Below are 20,541 nucleotides of genomic sequence, written 5' to 3'. Positions count from 1 at the left end.
TCATAAAGTACAGAAATCCCTGCTTTGTTTATGCATACCAAATGTAATAGTAGATCATCAGAGGGTGTCTGATTGAAATTAGGCCCGCTTTCCTCACCTGGCAATGTAGTAGCAAATTAACTTTTTCTTATCGTAACAGAATTGCATCTACTTCTCAGGATTTTACCAATATTAAAACTAGAGTGTGTTATAGTGAAAGAATGAAGAGAAATCCTAACTTTAACCCATTATATCTCCCTCAACAATAATATTCTCAAGAAGATCCTCTCCCCCCAGATTTCTCCCACCACCTTCTTCCAAGTTCAGGATGAGTTATATCAATGGTTACAGTGCCATACAATTAAAAACATCACAAGGGACAGATATACAAACCAAGTAACCCCACCAGGTATCACAAAGAACACCTTAGACTTCCAGGACTAAGTGCCAATTGAGTCAGGAAGTTCGTAACTATCTATAAGCCAGGGACTTTAATATAGAATCAGGAAAAGGTCAATGATAGGCTTTTGGGGAGATTCTAGTATGCTTTTTATTCCACTTAGTAATTCCTAGAGTTCCTGAATCTCAGGACAAAGCTTGTCCTGACTAGAGTGTGATCTAAAATTGATGGAAAGCCTAGGAAGAATCCAGGTGTATTCTTGATTTTCTGTTGTAGTAAAAGTGTGTATAGTCCCCAAAGATTCATTTTCAAAAGGAATTAATTACAAACCCACCCACCGACCTCCCCAGGTAAGGGACAACAGGAAAGCATGGCTAAGGTTTTCTGTGATGTTGTCTTTTAAAAATAAATTGTTTGGTAAGTTCCCTTGTAGAAATAATGGTGGATCCCCCTAAAACATGACTCATTGTCATGAATCCTATTTCCCTGTTTCTTAGGGAAATCACATGTTCTAAAACAGCAAAGCTCCAGGTAATAAAAGACCAACTTATAAAGAAGGCAAGCACTGTTAGGGAGTTCTATATTCTTTGCCAGCTGATCTTCATGCTATTCTGAGGAACTACGGGTGGCAAGATCAGGTGATTAACAACAAAAGTTCTGGAGTCAGACTGCCTTGGTTCAAAGCAAAGCATCTCCATACAAAAACAATGTGCTTTGGGGAAGATGCTAAATACGCAGAATCATAGTTTTCCTCTCTGCAAAAGGAGAGGAGTAATAGATTCTACATCTTAGACTTGTCATGAGTATTAAATAATTTGTGTAAACCAATTACAGCAGTTCCTAGAACATATTAACTGCTCAATTAGTATTTAGTGGCATTATTTTCAGAATTAGAACTACAAGAAACTGAGTAGAAAAATAAAAGCTTTCCTTAGGTAAGTAAACTTTGGAAATCATGATATGGTTATACTTTTTTTGAGATTCACAACATAAATTTATTTATGTTATTAAAGGCTCTGAAAAGTCCTGCACATGTTTAACACTATTTTACTAAACTTAATTAACCACACACTCATTTGGAGCTTTTTATGTGCTATACCTGTTTAACATCTCTCCTCATCATCCCCTCCAAATTAGCATTTCATTCATTCATGGAGTAATAATTCAAAATCTCCCTTTAGAAGCATACACCTTAAGACAGCATTACAGATGGCAAATATCACTTCTTAGGAAGTATGAAAGTGGTCTGACTATAACATCTGTCCCCTTTCTACTCTGTATTTGGGATAGCCAAGTATACGTCCTCTTCACACTTGGTTTGAGAGAATAGCCTTCTTAGAGGAGAAATTTTCTCTAGACATGCTTTATAAGAAGCTTTTGTTTCCTTCTAGAATGACCACTCCATCAGAGAACCCCAAACGCCCCAGGAAAGATAATCTCCATCAATAGGATGATGTATGTGTTTTGCAAGTTACTGGTGCTTGAATTACTAAAATTCCTGAGTCTTCTATGCCCTCTTTTGCTGTAAAGTGCTGGTATGGACCTGTGCCTCTTTGCATTAAGTGAAGAGGAAAAAATTTTTCTCTCTCTTCTTTTCTTGAGGTTCAGCAGTGAACTTGACTGAGACAGTTTACAGAAAAATGCCAAGGTCATTGGTATTGGTGACCCCAGTATGTAGAGACTCCTCAAGGCTATTCCCAGAGATGTCAGAGTGCAAACCTGACCCATGGAATTCATACTTCCTTTGCCTGCTCCTGGGTCCAGAGATTCCCTGATAAATTATTTTTTACTTATAGATGTCAGATCTTTTCCACCCTCCTTTAGGCTAATCCATAAATATGCAATGTGGTGTGGATGTGGGTGACATTTTTCTCTTGGACATTTTTGTCTACAGCAAGTACTGTTTGTTCCAGGTACACTCCAGACACAATTATGAAGGCTCAGAAGGTCCTGTACTATTTCTCTGCTCAAATTGTTAGTAAAAAAAAATTTGTTAATGGTATAACTAGCACTCTGTGTAACTCATGGTGTGAGTTATCACATATCCTTTGCAATTTTAAATAAAAAGAATAATGATTCAGGAACAAACTTATTGAAAAAACCCCTGACCCGTATACTCTTGTTTGAAGCGAGGGGTACTTAGATTGGTCTGTCTTGGATTGTGTGGATTCCTAAAACCAGTCACCAGAAGTCAGCATATGTGATGAGGCTGGGAGTACCATGATAACCATGAGAATTGGGGAAGAGCAGTTCCTATAAAGGAAATAAGAGATTTCCAGAGGTTCACTTAGGAGGAGAAACACAGTAAAAGAAGAAACCTGGGGACTAGGTAGAGACCAGATAATATAGGACTTGAAAACCATATTATTAAAGGTAAAGCATAATCAAAGACTTCAGTAAGTACCTATCATCATGGCCCAAGATGGCCCTTGGGACTTGGCCTAAGTCTCTGCTTCAAATTCATCATGAACAAACCCCCTTGTCCTGCATACTTCAGCCACGTGACACTATACATCCCACCAAATCACCACGTCCAACCTTCTTTAAGAGATATTTTGGACATATTATTTCTACCACTTTGAATGTTTTGCATTCGTAAGATGATTCTTAAACTTTTTAAGCCTACGGGGGTGACTCTGAGGATTTTCCCTCATAGCCCTTGTAACTACTTGTAATTATATATTTATCTGTGTGATTATGTGTCTCTTGTGTGTCTCCACCAATCAGCTTGAAGCCCTCTGAATTCGGGACCCACATTGCTATTGAATGTCATTTTATTCCCCTGGCTCAGCACAGTACCCCAGCACTCTATATGTGTGATAAATGTTTGTAGAATGGATAGATTAATAAACACACCTTATATTTCAATCACTTTCTGAGTACAGAATGTCCTCTCATACTCTTGTGGTGCTGTATATGCTACACTTCCCTTCCCAGATTCTCTGCACGAATGCTTTCGCTCCTGTGTTATAAAAACTCATTTTCTTCCCCTCTTCTACACTGTCCCAGACTTTCCATTCTCTCTCAGAAAAACAGATACTTCCGGTATGTGACCCTAATCACCCAGTGCATACTTCCATAATATAATAATGGCAAGCCATTGCACTTTATTGTAAATTATGCTGCTATTACCTACTTTCACGGCACAGTATGTTCCTTAAGAGCAAGTAGCTTTGCATCAGCAACAACTAGCAAAATGCATGCAATTCAGCAGTCATTTCATAAATGTTTCTTAAATTAATGAATGGGGTGAGAAAATAATAGTTTATTACTGAAAGAGGCTACAGAAATCCCTTTATTTTATAAATGAGCAAGTCACGTTACATAATAATGTTATTTTATCTTCCAAGTCAACCAGAAGATGAATTATTTGTCGCTCTTGGCCACCATTATATCCTAAATGTCTAGTGTTATGCACAGTATACATATCCAATGAACAATGCTTAAATGTTAAAGTTTAAAATCTCATAATCAATTAGTGGCAGTGCTAGTTTAAGAAGTAAGATATTCAGAGGTTTCCCTGGTGGCGCAGTTGTTAAGAATCTGCCTGCCAACGCAGGAGACACAGGCTCGAGCCCTGGTCTGGGAAGATCCCACGTGCCGCGGAGCAACTAAGCCCGTGTGCCACAACTACTGAGCCTGCGCTCTAGAGTCTGCGAGCCTCAACTACTGAGCCCGTGTGCCACAGCTACTGAAGCCCGCGCACCTAGACCCCATGCTCTGCAACAAGAGAAGCCACCGCGATGAGAAGCCCATGCACCGCAAGAAGGAGTAGCCCCCACTCGCCACAACTAGAGAAAGTCTGTGCACAGGAAAGAAGAACCAATGTAGCCAATAAATTTAATTAATTTAAAAAAGAAAAAGAAATTCTTAAAAAAAAGTAAGATATTCAAATGCCAGATTCATTTTCTATTTCTCAATGTGTGCCCCGTTAAAAAGTGCTGTCTTCTTAGAGTTGTTTTCAAACTAAAGGAAAACACCTACGCATTTCCAACTTAATAAAATAATCCCCCTTTACTCTGTTTCCTCCCTCTTTCTCTATTTTAAGGTTGACCTTTCTCCCTTGAAAGACCATCATAATCTAAACTCTCCAGTTTGGATTCAGTTCAAATCCAAATCAAATAATCAACCCTGAGCACAGGGCAGTCACGGCTGTGGTTCTTGGGAAGCAAACCAGGTCAATGCATATTGACATAAAGCTAGCATACAAGCCCCTGTGTTCCCCTGTCCATTTGTAAAATACCCTCACATCTTTCAAAATCCATCTAGCATTCTCTGCTTAAAACTGGTTAAATAAATTATAGTGGCTCTTCACCACAAGATATTTTGCAACCATTAGAAATCTTTCAAAGACTCAAAGACTTTTCAGTGAATTGGTGAAATAGTCAGTACACAATACTAGGTGATGAATTGGGAGAGAAAATTATATCTATCATTTGATCTCAATTTTGAGATAAATGGATGAGAAAAAAAACACATTGAAATATTAAGAGTGGTTTTCAAGAGGGGTAATTCTCTAGTAAATGTCTTCCCTCTATTTTTTATCTATTTTCCAAATATTTTTCCAATGAGCATGTAAAAACTCTTGAACCAGTGAAAAATAATGTTGTAATAATTCTCATGAAAGGATTTATAATTAGTCATTTCTACATCAGTATGGTTTTATTACTTTACCCCCTCCAGAGGCATTTTCTCTCAAACTTCTTTTCTCATTGTGAAATAAAAGGCTTTATTTCCATTCAGAGGGCTTTCAAAAATAAGAGGAACAGTAACAGAACTGGGGAACAAATTTGTATGGTTGGAAAGAGCATGGATTTTTGGAATCAGAAAAATGTGAGTTGAGTCTTAAGTCTGCCCTTTACCAGGAGAATAATCTTCACTAAGTTGACTGAGCTCTCTAAGATCCAGTTTTTTCATTTGAAAACTGGAATTGTTAATGAGAGGAAGAAAGGGCACAGTAAAGAGGAATTAATACGGTACTCTGAAGATAAGATGGACTGGGTTAGTCAGATAAAATGGGAGAAAAAAGGAGCAGTGACCCACCCAGGCTCAAGGTGAGTAAAACATTACTTAAGTTTACTTAGTGTCTGTTATGTCCTGAAGTGTGCTTTGCTTTGAATATAACTTTACTGGTTTATTAAGTGACAACTGTATAAGCAATGTGGTTAAAGTGATTGGCTTGGGATAGCTAATCCAAAACTGAAGTACTTATAGTGCCAGGTTACCCAGTGACCTAATTTAGGACTAAGATATATTTTCTCTACATTAGTATCACTTGAATACCTTTTAAAACTACTGATGCCTGAGATTCTTCTCAAATCAATGAAGGTGAGGAGGTGAGATTCAGGCATGCATAATTTTTAAAAGCCTTTTAAGGTGATTCTAATGTGCAGACAGATTTGAGAACCATTGATCTGGGCTTATCTTCTTTACTATTTTTCTCGTTGCTTGTGTCTCCCTTCTAACTTTCCTTTCACTGTGATTTAAAGAATGTTTACAACAAGGAGCTTCTCAACTGGAAGATATATATCAGGGTTATTGTTTCAATAGCAACTGAGCCTACACCTTTATGTCAAGGAGGCATTAGGGAGTGGTGGAGACTAGGATAATCTGGAGAGCAAATGTCCTGTTTTAAGAGGCATCTGCTACTCACTCATCTAATGTCTGTTGTTGCCAGGTGGAATGCCTACCCACTGTTGGAGGTTTTTACCCTTTAAAAAGAAAACCAGAACTCAAGATTTTCTGTAACATCTCTTGATTTTTAACTGTTGGCTCAATTTTTGTATAACAACGTAGGAGACAACCAAACCATGTCTGTGGGCCAATCCAACATTTTAGCCACTAGTTTGTGATTCGGGGATTAAAATATGACATAAGCATCTATCATAGGACTCTTGGAAGGGCTGGAGGAATGGACTATTTCAATGAAATATACCTGCTATGAAACAGTCTATCTTCAGGCTGTTGAGAAGTTGGTTCTTATCTCTGCACAGGGGACACAGCACTTGCACTGATGTTGGCAGTGTTTAGTACTTAAGCCTGCTCACCTGGTTTAGGTCCATTCCCAGAGACCCAAGCCAATCCCTGCAGGGGCCATAATGATAATTCCTAACACCCTAGAGGTAACATACGTAAAGTGCGTATTACAGCACCTGCATATAGAAGACATGCGATAAATGTTTGCTTTCTCATCCTCTCTTAATTGGCTGCCTTTCCTCCTCTCCCAGGTTCCCGTAAACATTTGACATGTCATCTTCTTCTCCAGCATAGCCTTGGTCAATGAAATTGACTGCTGCTATCATTGCTTTAGAGCTTTTGAATATCTGATATAAACATTTATTGAGCATCCTCTTCCCTACCCAGAGATCAGCAAGTAATTCTGACAGAGTAGTTCTAAGGCAAAATAGATATAAAAGAAGGGCAATTTGGCAATATCCATAAAAATGTAAATTACCCATCCTCTCTGACACGTGAATTCATCTAGGAATTTATTCTACAGATAGGCTTATACGTGTACTCAGAGACAATGAATTTAGAATGCTCAGTGCAGCATTTTTTGTATGATTTCAAAAATTGAGAACAACCTAAGTATTTATCAAAAGGGAGTACATATTTATATAATAGGGGCCCCTAAAGCCACATTTCTCAACCAAGGGCAATTTTGCATCTCAAGGAACATTTGGCAATTTCTGGAGATAGTTTTGGGTTTTATGACTGGGAAGGTGCTACTGTCACTAGTGTGTTTAGGCCAGAGACGCTGGTAACATCCTACAATTCACATGACCGGCCTCCACATCAAAGAACTATCTGGCCCCAAATATCCGTAGTGCAAAGATTGAGAAACCCTAGCTTTGCAGATACTAAAGAGAATGAGCTTGTCTGTGTAGGCTGATAAGCAGTAATCTTGAAGACACATTGTTAGGAGAAGTAAGGCACTTTCTATTTTCATTTAGGTAACTAAAGAGAATAAAGACACACACACACAACGCACACATATGTATACACCCTATGTATACTAGTATATCATATATGCATATATGTTTGTATATTTGAGTATTTCTGGGGAAATAAACTTCAACATTTCCTAACAAGTTGCTCTGGAGAGAGGTCTAAGTAACTGGCAATCCTCAGTAGAGGGTAAGCATAGCTCTTTATACACTTTTGTATTGTTTGAAGTTTTCAGCAAATCATCTTATTTCATTTTCAGTTGAAATTTAGATTTTATGCTTGTTGTTAAGTACAATGGGTAAAGGTAAAATGGGACTGTGACCAATATGTCTCCTTCTCAATTCCCTTCTTTTCCCTCCAAAAAGGCATCCTCCCAGTCAGGATATCAGGGCTCTTCTCTTATCACAGTGGTCTCCCAGGAAAAGCTCAGCTATCAGTAATTTTTACTTTAATAAAAATTTAATTTAAATGTAAACTCTATTAGGAAGATTTATGTTTTCAACCTTGTTTTTTCAAATTCTACTATGAAATAAAAAATCATGTCATGTGTAGTGGGATTTTAAGGATGGAGTACATTCTAGAGATGGGAAGATATTTTTGAAGGTGCTGAAATGGTGCCAACTATGGAAGCATCCTACTTAAATCTTTGGCCAATTTTCTTTGGGGACTGTATCTCTTTATTCGCATGCTCAGAGCATTCACAAAACTTTATAACATGTCACTTCAGTGATATATACTACAAGTTCCAAGGAAGCTAAAATTTTTGGTTTGATTTTGGGAGTTTACTTTTGTTTCCAAAAGTTTCCAATTAACCCTAAAATTAAAACCTCTGTCCCTAATTTCAAGAATCAATCATGGCCTTTTCTAGTTAACTGATGGCTATTCTATGCAACAAGAAACACTAAAAAAGTTAAATCCTGTTATAATTGAAAAAGGAAAACGCTGGGACTTCCCTGATGGTCCAGTGGCTAAGACTCCATGCTCCCAATGCAGGGGGCCCAGGTTCGATCCCTGGTCAGGGAACTAGATCCCACATGCTGCAACTAAAGATCCCGCATGCTGCAACTAAAGATGATCCTGCATGTGGCAACTAACCCGGTGCAGCCAAATAAATAAATAAATATAAAAAGAAAAGGAAAACACCCAATATTTCAGCAAAGCTTCCTAATGTCTTCAATTTTTATCAGCAAACAAGAAAACAATCTGGGACTGATGTCATGACATACTTTGTAAGAAAAAAATTCTGAAAATATGGCGATGTGGGATGGGGGCTGGTATTAGAGATATTAAATAAAGTTGACATATAAAGGGCTATATGATCCTATTGGCATTTGTGTTGTGCATATTGAGAATCTTTCAAGGCAGTAAATACTTTTTAAAAAAATACCACCTCTTTACTGTGTAAAATAGTCTTTTATAGATTGGCCTCTTTGTTATATCAGCCCTTCCAATCAAGCATCCAATTGTAATCCTGGCTCCCTTCCTTGAATCAGTTTTCACTAGTTGTATATTCAATACACAGCCAACACTACATAGCTATGGTCGCCATCTGCAGACTCCTATATCTTCAATGGCCATAGGAAGATTTCCTTTGGGTACTTTGAACAGAGGCAAAATAGGCAATCGATGAACCTGAAGCAATTATAAAGCTGGGTTGTTCAGTTCTTTATGGTAAGAATTCATGTGCCTAACTCCCAACATAATATCACTTCATATAAATGCAATAAAAACTATAGGCTCAGACTCAATTCTGGCATCACATATCAGAACATTGCATCTTAGCAAAAAAATTTCTCAGGTGACAAGAGTGGCATGGACATATAGACACTACCAAATGTAAAAGAGATGGCTAGTGGGAAGCAGCCACATAGCACAGGGAGATCAGCTCGGTGCTATGTGTCCACCTAACAGGGTGGGATAGGGAAGGTGGGAGGGAGATGCAAGAGGGAGGGGATATGGGGATATATGCATACGTATAGCTGATTCACTTTGTTATACAGCAGCAACTAACACAACATTGTAAAGTAATTATACTCCAATAAGGATGTTTTTTAAAAAATTTCTCAGGTGAAATAAACTGCATATAGTTACAAAAATGCTTCAGCCATAAATGTGATTACCATAAAAAAAATCACGTTAGAGAAAGGTCTACCATTTAGAGAGTCAAAAGAGCCATCTAACATGCTCTGCAAAAAGAAATTCTCAGTTTCTGCCGGTGAATCCCCAAATTAAAATACTTTTCAGTGAGCCAAATACTATGGATAACATAAGTATAACTACTTACCTCGGGTGACCTCTACAGTAGCCTCCTAATTGTTCTCTTTTAACAGAAAATAACAAATGTCTCCAAACTAGCCTCCATGGTTTTGTCAGTGTCATCTTTTCTGAATGACAGAGTCTCATCTGGTCACTCTCCAGTTTCAAAACATGACTCATCTCTGTGATCCTCAGGGTAAAGTCTTTGGAGATTATCTTCAGAGAACAAACAAGACCTTTCATCATCTTACCCCAGCCAGTTTTTCTAGCTTCCCTCCCTTCAATTCTCCTACTCTTTCCTTGTACTTCAGCAATACCTTAATAATTGCAGTTCCCTGCAATTTCTATTATTTTATGCTCAGGGATAGGACTAGTTTGAGGAGGGTGAGGCTTTTGCCTCAGATGTGAAGTTTAAGAAGACGCAAAAAAAAAAAATCAGTAATCAAGGTAAGTAACGTTATAATGCAATATTTTAAAAAATAAATGCAAAAGTCCAAAATGAATAAAATAAAAAACTATTTTAAATATACATACTATTACATAAATGTCAAAGATATTTATCTGTTGATCATCATTCTTCACTTTGTGTATCTGTTCTGTATTTGTTTCCCTTATTAATCTTATTCATCCTTCAAGAAATACCTCTCCTACGAAGCTTTCTCTGATTTTTCCCTTTCCAGAAAGAACTGGGGGCTCCTAATTCTGAACTACCATGGTGCCTTATACATGCTTCTATTTTTGCACTTATCACCCCATGTTTAATTGTAAGTGTGTGTGTGTGTGTGTTTGCTTATTTATCTCTGCACCAACTTGAGGTTAGAACACTGTGGATTCCTTTCACATGTTTCTTTCAAGTCATTATGCTTATTATCCCCAACATCTCTTATAGATACTATGGTAAGCAGAGTTCCAAAATGTCCCAATAATCTCTGCCCCCTGGTGTTATGTTCATGATTAAGTTACATTATATGGCAAGGGTAATGGGTCCCACTCCCTTGAGTAGGTTACATTATAATACAATTATAGAGGAATTTTGCAGATGTAATTAAAATCCCAAATAAGTTGAATTTAATCAAAAGGGAAATTATCCTGGACAGTCCTGACTTAGCAAGTGGAAAGCCTTTAAAAGAGGGCTTAGGCTTTCCCTGAAATCAGAGATGATCTTGTTGGCTTTCAGAAACAAGTTACCATAAGTTCTACAGCTGTAAGAAAATGAGTTTTGCCCCCAAACTGAATTTATTTATGTAAAAGCAAGTGATCGCCATCTTCTCATTTATGTATATATGCATTGACGTTCATGTATCTTCATAGAAAGTTTCTAGAAGTAGATACAAATAGTAGTCAATGGTTCTTAAGCCCTGGAAAGCTGAACTGAAATAAAAATAATTTTTTTGTAAGTTTTTACTAATCATTAGAGAAATGCAAATCAAAACCACAATGAGATATCACCTTATGCCTGTTATAATGACTAGCATCAAAAAGAAAAGAGATAAATGCTGGTGAGGCTGTGGAGAAAAGAAAACCCTTGTTTACTGTTGGTGGGATTGTAAACTGGTACAATCAGTAGGAAAAACAGTATGGAGATTCCTCAAAAAATTAAAAATAGAACTGCCATAAGATCCAGCAATTCCACTTCTGGGAATATATCCAGAGGAAACTAAAACACTATGTTGAAGAGAGAGATATTTGCACCCCCATGTTCATAGCAACACTATTTACAATAGCCAGGACATGGAATCAAACTAAGTGTCCATCAATGGATGAATGGATAAAGTATTTGTGGAATATTATTCAGCCATGAAAAAGAAGGAAATCCTCCTATTTGCTACAAAGTGGATGGAACTTGAGGGCATTATACTAAGGGAAATAAGTCAGAGAAAAATAAATACAATATGATTTCACTTATATGTGGCATCTAAACAAACAAAAAAACCAAGCAAATGAACAAACTCAGACATAGAGAAAGAGATCAGATTTGTGGTTATCAATGGCAGAGAGTAGGGGTAGGGGGAATTGGATGAAGATGGTCAAAAGTTACTAACTTCCAGTTATAAGATAAATAAGCACTAGGGGTGTAATGTACAACATGATAACTGTATTTAACACTGTAGTATGAGATATAGATATAGATACAGATATAGATATAGATATAGATATAGATATAGATATGCATACACATACATATGAAAGTTGAGGGATTTCCCTGGTGGTACAGTGGTTAAGAATCCACCACCTGCCAATTCAGGGCACATGGGTTCAATCCTTGGACTGGGAAGATGCCACAGGCCGCAGAGCAACTAAGCTCATGCACCACAACTACTAAGCCTGTGCTCTAGAGCCTGCGAGCCAGAACTACTGAAGACTGCATACCACAACTACTGAAAAGCCTGTGCGCCTAGACCCATTGCTCTGCAACAAGAGAAGCCATCGTGACAAGAAGCCCGCACACTGCAACGAAGGGTAGGCCCCACTCACTGCAACTAGAGGAAGTCCACGTGCAGCAACAAAGACCCAACTCAGCCAAAAATAAATAAATGAAATAAAATAAATTTTTTTTAAAAGTTGAATAAAATAACTCCTAAGAATTCTCATCACAGGAAAAACATTTTTTTAATTTTTATCTTCTTTTTTTTTTTGTATCTATAGGAGATAATGGACGTTAACTAAACTAATTGTAGTAATTATTTCACAATATATGTAAGTCAAATCATTATGTTCTACATCTTAAATTTATACAGCGCTGTGTATCAATTATATCTCAATAAAACTGGACAGGGGGCTTCCCTGGTGGTGCAGTGGTTGAGAATCTGCCTGCCGATTCAGGGGACACGGGTTCGTGCCCCGGTCTGGGAGGATCCCACATGCCGCGGAGCGGCTGGGCCCGTGAGCCATGGCCGCTGAGCTTGCGCGTCCGGAGCCTGTGCTCGGCTACGGGAGAGGCCACAACAGTGAGAGGCCCACGTACCACAAAAAAAAAAAAAAAAAAAAAAAAAAAAAAAACTGGACAAAAATTTTAAAAAATATTTTAATTTTGTAAGTTTAACATTTTTTTGATCTGTTTGGCCATTTTACTACGTGCATGTATTACTTTTAAAAATTAATAAAATATGTACATTTATTATAAAATAAATATAATAAATTTTAAAACTATATATTTATATATAGTTACTTATAATACTTGTCTGTATATAATATATACACACCTTCAAAGAAGAAATATAATCACAAGTTCAATATAATCACATTTCCTCTATTTGAAGAAAAGGGAGAAAAAACACACAAACATATAAATCCAAGATAATTATTACCTTCATGTATTTTCCTTGTCTTTCCTCATATGCATGCTTTTCTCCTAGTTTTTATTGTATTTGACATTGAATTTTGCGTAAACTAGTTAATTTGTATAAATTAACTAACATAGCAAACATTTGTTGAGATTATTCCATAATCTTCATAAAGCATAATTTTAATACCTGGAAAATATATCTTGAAGTATTGTGCCATATTTGTTAAATCAGTATATCAAGAGCTAGCATTTAAGTTGATTTCATTTATTCACCATTGTAAACAATATTGCAATAAATATTTGTTTTGCAAAAATATTATCCTTATTTAGCATATTTTTATTAAGATAGATACCCAGGGTCTTCCCTGGCAGTCCAGTGGTGAAGAATCCGCACTTCCACTGCAGGGGGCACGTGTTTGATCCCTGGCCGGGGAAATAAAATCCTGCATGTTGTACGGCAAGGCCAAAAAAGAAAAAAATAAAAACAATAGATACCCAGATGTGGAACTGTATCAAATGTACCAGTTACCATCCTTATAGACTTTCTTTACCCTATTCCCCCCTAATATAATCTCTCCTTGATAACACATTTTAGTATGTTGGTCTATTTTTACATACTTAACTACTACCCACCCTTTACAATGCATATATCTATATCCCACAGGTAACTAATTTCCACACGAATATATAAATTGGGTAGTAATAAGTGGAAGATGTTCTTCCCAGGCTGTTATGATATGAGGCTAATGGTAAGGGGCTACACTAGGGGCTTCAGTCTGTGGTACTTCTGCCTCATGTACCCCTGCTGTTGTATGAAGACTTTCCAAGAGTTCTGAGTGCCCAACTTCCTTAGGTATTCTTATATGAAATTAGTCCCCTTGAGAACGTTAAAGACATCCCACAATTTTTTAAACTTTCCACCTACTTTAACCAAAACCTCTTTTCTTCTTGTTTAAGATAGAAAGGCATAGCTCCCGCCAATCCTGGAGTCTACCTCTGGTAAAATACCCTGTATGAAACTCTATGACACCAAACAAAGTGACATATACTGGTGGAGATGCTGAAAAACTGAATGAATCTAATAACTAAGTGACAAATTTTTTCCTGAAAGCTAGGTGGTTTCTAATTCTTTACTTTCAGCAAAACTATGGAGGACTTAAGTTGTCAGCTAATAGATTAAAAATAATTTATGATGCTAGATGACTATGTGAATTCTGGCATATATCTCTGAAGAAGATCAAAGAATTGAATAACATTGCTCCTTCCATTCCCATCCCCTTATTTATGTGAATATGAGTGCTTACATCTATAAAAAAAAAAATAAGAGGAGAATTTATGCAGTTAACTATATGATTCTAGCAATAAGTAATATTCATTCATAGATATGAGCCAATGAAAGAATAAAAAGATATCTCATTAAGAGATGAATTTCCAATAAAATGTTACTTTTATACTTAATGATTATTGATAATTTTTGAAATATAACATTTGTTTTGATCAATGTACTTAAGACAATTATCGTAACTTAATGTAGAAGATAATTTTAACACTTAACAGTCTTATGGTTACAGGAAACATTTAAAAAATTAAATGTCAATTTATATACATGGTTTATTGTAGAGAAGTATGTTCAGGTGATCTATAAAGTCTTTCAAGCACAAAACACATGAAATTAGGATAAAATTATTCAGAGAAAGTAGACTAAAAAATACTAGTTTGAAGAGTAAAAAGAATTTTATTTTATTTAAAGTTGTTCATGTGTTTTAATGGGACTTCCCTGACTGTCCAATGGTTAAGACTCTGTGCTACCACTGCAGGGGGCACAGGTTCGATCCCTGGTCTGGGAACCAAGATCCTGCATGCCACGTGGCATGGCCAGAAAATAAAAAATAATTAAAAAATAAAATAAAATTTACCACTTTATTTTTAAAAAGTAAAGTTGTTCATGTGTTTTAAATGAATGGTGATAAGTATTTATTATTATTATTGTACTTAAATTTTATTGGAAAAATTTAAAGCATGGTCTAACAGTTTTATTTTAAATTTTTAATATTTCTACCACATGGAAAATGACATTTTTGAAAGTATTTAAATATGTGATGACATGGGCTTCCCTGATGATGCAGTGGTTAAGAATCCACCTGCCGATGCAGGGGACATGGGTTCAATCCCTGGTCCAGGAAGATGCCATATGCCGCAGAGTAACTAAGCCCATGAGCCACAACTACTGAGTCTGTGCTCTGCGTGTGCCAGAGCTATTGAAGCCCACGTGCCACAACTACTGAGCCCATGTGCCAAAACTACTGAAGCCGTGCACCTAGAGCCCATGCTCAGCAACAAGAGAAGCCACCGCAGTGAGAAGCCCACACACTGCAATGAAGAGTAGCCCCTGCTTGCCGCAACTAGAGAAAACCTGCGCGCAGCAACAAAGACCCAGCACAGCCAAAAATAAAATAAACTTTAAAAAATAAGATAAGTCCTTTAAAAATAAATAAATAAACGATGACTAATGTCAGTTGCCAAGTGAAAACTGAACAAGTGTTTAGTTTTACTAAATTATTTTAGGGATACTCTGTAAGCTACAATTATTAAACTTTGTTTCATTATAATTATTATCCAGTAGTACGCACAGAAGTCAACCTCACCTCACCCTTGTGCTTCACTCCATACCTATAATACTACCTATGACTGAGTCTCACCACAAACTTTACTCCATTCCAGGTTCTTGAACCATCTTTGACCTCCACCAAAATGGCTCAGTTAAATGACACATATTGAACTAAAAGGACAAATAAACTGCTAAAATTTTCAGTAGATACTGCAAGTTTGCTCCTTTAGTACAAAGGATATCCAGGTGAGTTCCAATGAGCTCCCTGCAGGTGCCAGGCCAAGCATCTCTTCCGCCATAAAACTGACTCCTCTGATGGTCCAACCACTGAATTCCCCTGTCACTCCTGCTACTCACAGTCATGGCTGTGCCAGACACTATGGTCTCTCAGTTTCCCAGAAATTTTATGTTCAGGAGGAAAAACTTATGCTCTTGTTAGTTTAATATTTCACAAATCAAGCATGTTTGTTACATAACATATTTCAGATGTGATTTTTAAAAGTCTTTTCACTTTAAAATTTTCCTGAGGACTTATGATTTTCCATGTGTGCTTTATTTAGACTTTTATTTTAGGACATTTTTTTCTGGAATCAAAGAATGGATAAGATGGAACTCACACTGATTTGAAATTTTGCATTTAAAATATAGTATGGAAGATTGATACAAACCTAAGCATGGCAGGCTATGCCACAGGTTTGTTACTCAAGATAAAGCTCTATTAAAATGCTCCTTTATAAATTGATCTACTAAAAATTTGAAATTTTTTTTAATTAAAGTATAACTGACTTACAATATTATATTAATTTCAAGTGTACAAATAGTAATTCAATATTTTATAGGTTATACTCTTTGCAAATGTATTATAATATATTAGCTATATATCCTGTGTTGTACATTATATCCTTGTAACTTATCTATTTTATACCTAGTAGTTTGTACCTCTTAATCCCTCTCACCCATTTTCCCCTTCCCCCCACTCTGGCAACCACCAGTCTGTTCTCTGTATCTGTGAGTTTGTTTCATTTTGTTATATGTGTTTGTTTTATTTTTTAGATTCCACATATAATTGAAAACAAAGTTTTCCCTCTTTTTATAAGAAGGAGGAAGCATTATATTCTCTTCACGTAAATGAAAATGCATCACAAGTCTCAAACTGAATAGAAAGTTTAACCAGTGTATAACTCTCTGGATCCAAGGGTGCCTTATAAACTTATCAGGTTGCAAGAAAGTTATCTGTAGCACAACACACCAGATCTTGATTGTTCTATCTCCTTTCCACCTCTCCAAAATGTAATCATTAAAATGTAATTAAAGCCATGTAATTCAGTTTAAAATTACAGTGATTTTTTAATGTTAAATCTAAAAGATGCTTAAAAACATGTTGTTACACATTTCCACCTAACACACACATCTAGAACTTGAACTCTCTACCTGGCACTATAAAGTAGACTCTAATATTTTCATAAAGCTCTTTGTGCATATAAAATGTACCCAGCAGTGTTCAAGGTATTAGGGATTAAAAATAAATTAAAAATAATACCTGTGGGGCTTCCCTGGTGGCGCAGTGGTTGAGAGTCTGCCTGCCGATGCAGGGGACACGGGTTCACGCCCCCGTCTGGGAAGATCCCACATGCTGCGGAGCGGCTGGGCCCGTGAGCCGTGGCCGCTGCGTCTGCGCGTCCGGAGCCTGTGCTCCACGACGGGAGAGGCCATAGCAGTGTGAGGCCCGTGTACCGCCAAAAAATAATAGTAATAATAATCCCTGTGTTAAAGAGTTCACTGCGTGTAGGGGAGGTATATTTATGGACGATGAATTTAAAATTGTAAATTGTGAATTTATAACTGTAAAATGCAAAAAGTAATTTAGAAATTGTAGTATATTAAATATTTTAGTGAAATAAATAATAATTTCCCATTATTAATTCTGTTCCTTCTACATAGTAGTTATTGAGCCCATCACGTGATTTCCTATTTCTCTTCTCCCAGCCGTGCCCCAAGGTAGATCTTATTACCCACTACAATTAAACTGAGAAAAAAATAAATAAATAAGTAGTCAATTTGACTTGCCAAGTATGAGATTATGGCATGAGAAATAATAAATGCATGTAAAAATGCAGGATTTTGTCCTCAACCCTCCTTTTTCATTCTTATAGTCTCTCAGTAAATGATCTCCTCAATTCCCATGACTTAGAATGCTATCTTTATGTAGGTGACTCTCAAATTCATAATATCAAGAGTACCATCCCTCTACACCCCAGATCCATATGCAATTACATATTTTCACTCCCAAACTTGTCTGTTCAAAGTTAAAAACTTGTTCTCTCCTGAAATCTGGAACCTGGATATTTTTCCCTTTCGTTGCCAGTAAGGGGCTCTGGCATCTATCAGTTGCTAATACCGGAGACTGGAAGTCATCCATGATTGCTTCTTTTTCCCTACCCAACATTGAATCCATTTAAAGTCTCATTGGTTCTACTTCCAGAAATATATTTTGAATCTGTCCCATCTCTACTATCAGCTCCAACATCACCCTTGGCCTAGATCACAGTAAAAGCTTTCCTCTCAGTGTTTCCCCGCTTTCACTCTTCTGCCCTCTCCAACCCACCTAACCTTCAATCTATTCCCCACACTATAGCCACGATGCTCTTTCCTAACCCATAATTTTGATCATATAACTCTTTTGCTTAAAACCTCCATTTCCATCCTTTGCTACTTGGAATGAAGCCAAACTCTTTTCTATAATCCAAATATGAATAATATTGCCCCTGCCTTCTCCTTCAGCCACCTCTTATGCCATCATTCTTATGCTCCAGAGACATTGGCCTTCTTTCAGTTTCTCCTCCACGTTAAATGTTTCCTTTTTCAAGACGTTCATACACATTATTACCTCTGCATGTACATACCTTCTCCTGTGCTTTGCATGGCTATTCTCTTCTCATTCTCTTCTCATAATCTTCTCGGAGAGGTTTTCCCTGATTATCTTATCTAAGAAGAATTCTTGCTGACATTTTTTTAATATTACATCTAAACCCTTCCTATCTCTTCACTCAATTTGCAAATATACATTTCTTTACTTGTTTATTTCCTGTCTTCCCTACTGAAATGTGAGATCCATAAGACCTAAGACTGTCTATTTCATTCATCAAAGTAGATCTAGAGCCTGTAATAATATCTGGCACATAGTTGATACAAGTATTTGTTAAGTATGAATAAATTTAAAAATGAGAATCGTATTGAATACATGAAGGAGGCATGGCTTCTAAACATTTGAGAAGAAGTCAAACAAAACTGTGTCTTTTTAGCTCACTTATGAAATAGGGATAAGAATGACTATCGTTCCTAAACTCTTAAGGATATAGTAAGTATCATGAGAAAGAAATTGATGTGAAAGTCTGAAAAGTTAAAAGCATTAAATCATTGACTTTTATTATTACTTAATGGTTATCATTTTTATCACTGTCATTGTCCTAGATGATATAAATTCTGATTATTAATAACTAGATGTCACCAAATGTTGTTCCTTTTGAAAATCATGTGATAATATTCTAGTACCAGGGCATATGTAAGAGTTTCCATGTTAATCATAAAACTGACCCAGCGTGACTTATGGACTAAAACACTGCCACACCCCACATTCTGCTCACCCCAGACTTAATGTGGAACTTCAGGGAATTTGCTTAGTCTCTGGGGGCCTCAGTTTCCTTATCCATAAAATGGAGCCTGCCTCTTAGAAAGTGCTCTGTAAAATAACTAATTAATGAGGGCAGTCACTAATTGCCGAGAATGAAATTGGGAATGAGGGGCAATCTGAATGTTAAGGGCTATTAATTGTAATAAAGCACAAAGGTCACTAACTTACATCTTTCTCCTTTGAGGGACTCAGCCAAATGGATTTGGAGCACTTTTGCAGAAATTCCTATTAGGTCCTTGCATTGAGCTCACAATGTCCCTGGGGTACGGGGAGGAGAAATCAATAGTTCACTATAATAGGAGTCCTGCAAGGATAATAATGTATTTCAACCTTCTTTATACATAGCGCTTTGATAATCCACAGAGGATGCTTGGCAAGCAGCAGTCAAGATAAAAAGTGTCCTAGTTTAGTGATTTTCCTTTTGATCACCAAAACTCCACATTATTGTGAGTGAGCGAATGCTCATGATATCCTGTTAATCAGCTGGACCTAGGCAACCCTCAGGAGCTACTTGCTTTCAGGTAGCTTCTTTCTCTCTGAGGCCAATTTCAACTTCTGGAAATACTACATTAAACAAATCACTCCGCCACTTAAAGGTCCTCAGTGCCAGTTGCGCTTGTGGATTTCCAAGGACATTAAGAAATCAGGCAAACCTTGGTTAGCATTCAAGGCTCTCCCTGACTTGATTTGGCTTATCTTCAGATGCCCAATGCTGCAGCCAGACCGATCTGGAATTGTTTCCTCATGCCTTACTCCTCATGCTGACAATTCTGGACATTCCATTTGCAGCTAAATAAAACCCTTGCTCGCAAGTCCTCTACAAAGTCTACGCTTGCTGTCCCTCTTGCCTGGAATACTCTTCAGCCATTCATTCATTCAATTCATGTTTATTGAGCACCTATCATGTATCTTGGGCACAGAGCCATAGAGAAAATACGCACATTTCTGAACTCATGGAGCTTAAATAATGCTAAAGAGAGACATTCAATGAACAAATAAGAGTACCTCCTGGGGTAATAAATACTATGAAGATAAATGATACGAGGTAACTGGTGTGGCAGAGAGAGATGATTTGGGAGAAGTATGTTATGTATGGTGGCCATGGAGGGCCTGTCTGTAAGAAGTGAGAACTAAGTGGAGACCTGAATAAAGTAAGGGGAAAAAAAAATCTATGTATCTATGTATATATCATGGTAAGGACATAGGGGCATTTTGGGGAAAGGGTTCCAAGAAAAGGAAAAGGGAAGGCAAAGAGTCTGCCTTGTTTGAGGAAAAGCCTGGAGTTTCAGAAGCTCTTCAAGCTTCTGAAGTACTTCAAGATGGGATTCCTGTAGGTACTTCAAGATGCATGAACTAGGAAGAAGGGACTAGGG

At 37.0% G+C, this 20,541-nt stretch overlaps 1 non-coding gene across 1 annotated transcript; it reads left to right on the top strand.

Moving 5' to 3' along the window:
• Positions 1-8,277: 8,277 nt before the first annotated feature.
• TRNAW-CCA (transfer RNA tryptophan (anticodon CCA)) lies at positions 8,278-8,350 on the top strand. Its single transcript has one exon. It is a non-coding gene; the product is annotated as a tRNA-Trp (tRNA).
• Positions 8,351-20,541: the final 12,191 nt, after the last annotated feature.

This window comes from Kogia breviceps, chromosome 6 (assembly GCF_026419965.1).
Source record: "Kogia breviceps isolate mKogBre1 chromosome 6, mKogBre1 haplotype 1, whole genome shotgun sequence".
Taxonomy (NCBI): Eukaryota; Metazoa; Chordata; class Mammalia; order Artiodactyla; family Physeteridae; genus Kogia; species Kogia breviceps.
Note: the sequence above shows the minus strand (reverse complement) of the source record. Positions and strands in the feature narration are given on the sequence as shown.